This window comes from Octopus bimaculoides, chromosome 15 (genome assembly GCF_046866305.1).
Source record: "Octopus bimaculoides isolate indiv1 chromosome 15, ASM4686630v1, whole genome shotgun sequence".
Taxonomy (NCBI): Eukaryota; Metazoa; Mollusca; class Cephalopoda; order Octopoda; family Octopodidae; genus Octopus; species Octopus bimaculoides.
Window position 1 is genome coordinate 54,240,607 of NC_142942.1, and position 2,500 is coordinate 54,243,106.

Sequence of the window (2,500 nt, forward strand, 5' to 3'; positions counted from 1 at the left end):
ATATGTTATAATGGCTACTGAAATGGTAATTCAAAGGGGTTCCGGAGTGTAATCGTTCCTACCACAGTCATCAAGATACTACAGTTCCATGGTCCGTTCAGATATGCACTTGGTCGTGGTTTGTAACTTTCTAATGTTGAAGAGATGAGTTCCCGCCGAGTTTGAAGCTACGAGTGATCCTCGCCTTCTTTTCCATCCGTTTGCCTAGCAATGTGATCACACACATAAGGAAGATATAGGGCCTGCGTGTCGCATTGTTACACTCCCATTTTTACATTGCGAGCTCAGAGTTTTGTCATCCAGTAACTCGACTATTACTTTTGTGTGGAGCTGACAGAAGAGAATCCTGACTGTAGGCAGGCAGCTAGACTTTCCAGGAAAACCCCAGAGAAAATAGCTTTTTATGGTGTCAAAGGCTTTTGACAAATCTTCAAATGTAATGAACAGTTCCCGATGTTGCTCCTCGTATTTCTCTTGAAGCTGTTTTACAATGCTGATTATGTTGACTATACCTCAGTCTTTGAAAAAGTTGCAATCAGAAAACAACAAACCGCCCTGATATTGATTAAGCCATCAGATATTGATTAAGCAATCTGATATTGATTGAGCCTGTTCTTTGAACATGACCTTGGCCAGGGTCTTACAAGCAATGGACAAGAGCGCTAACCACTCCTGTTGCAGCAAATAGATTGTTTTCGAAAACGGTGTTTTTATATGATCTTCATTCAACACTGATTTAGTGACGAAAATGCTCTTGTGCAACTGTAATACTCGCTTTTAAAATCTCTGCTAAAATATTGTCCGCTCTGGGAGATTTTCTAGATTGTTTTTAATCTTTTGGTGGCAGTACTAACTGCAACAAGAATTGGTACCTCTTTAAGGAGCGGGGATGATATGCATTTTATAAAACTCTTCCATGACTATAAATCTACTGGCTGAGAGTGGCTAAGGAGCAGGTTGAAGTATTCTACCGAGTATTTTCCTGTTGCTGGTTTTTAATAAATAAATAAATACTATCTAATAACCTGATATCTTTATCATAGAAGTTGTGCATATCATACCTGTCCCCATGCATCTGGATTTCTACAATTTTTGCAATCCATCATGCATTATTACGGATAGGCAAGGTAGATATTGCTTCACTTCGAAGTGTTCGCCATTGTTCTTCCTTCTATTATGTGCGTGATGATAGATGTCTAGAGTAGCTCTGTGGGCCATGCGAAGGTCTTTCGGATGGTTTGTCGATAGTTCTCACATCCTTGTTACTTGCGTGAATTTTGCTACCCTGGTAACTGTTTATTGAATTTTCCGTGTTAACTGTAAAAAAAGAAAATTCACTCATCCATATATATATATATGTATATATATATATATATATATATATATATATATATATATATATATATATATATATATATAAATGAAAAACAAATGAAATTTCCTTTTTGAAATAGAATCACGATACATCGTAGTTAAACAAGACTAAGGTAAACTGAAGGAAGAAATAATATTTAAAAAAATAGAAATTTCAAGCAATGACTTTTAAATAATCCACTGCTTCACGATTTTGATATTCGCTAAAATTTTGAATTCTCGTGGCGCAATCTGTTTATTTCTTTCGTGGATGTGAAATCTTCTTTGTTAGGGACATATACTGCTCGGTTATTACATTCCTTTTTTTTTTGTCATTCTTCCTTTTTATTTTTTTCGTTATTTCATTTCTAAAAATTTCCAGATAGTTGAACGAAAACACTTGTGTCTTTGAAATACTTTCTTCTCTGTTAATATGATAGCGTATTTGTTCTGTGTATAAAAACTTAACAAAAAGAAAAAAAAAAAACCCCAACATATTTAGTGATGTATTTTCTCTGGGGATCAAATAGAAGAAACGACGTTTTTATTATTGTCTCTTGATGTAATTACTTTACAATGAAATTATTAGGCGATAAAATCTAAATTACAAGCGATGAATTTATCGCAATATAATTATAGGTGAGAAAATATTCACCAAAGAATTCACAGGAAATCTCACTCCCCACATTCATACACACACGAATATGTACGTAGATATAGACATAGATATATAACTATATATATATATATATATATATATATATATATATATATATATATATATATATATATATATATATATTTATGTATATTTCTTTATCTTGTTTCAGTCATTAGACTGCGGCCGTGCTGGGGTACCGGTGTGGAGAACTTTTAGTCGAGTGAATCGATCCTAGTACTTATTTTTTGACAAGCCTTAGTACTTATTATTCTATCGGTGTCTTTTTGTTGAACCGCTAGTCAACACCGGTCGTCAAGCGGTAGTGGGGGACAAACACCCCCCCCCCCACACACACAAACACACACACAACGGGATTCTTTCAGTTTCCGTCTATCAAATTCACTGATAAAGCTTTGATCTGCCCGTGGCTATCGTAGAAGACACTTGTACAAGGTGCCATGCGCCCATATATACGTAACGTCAAGA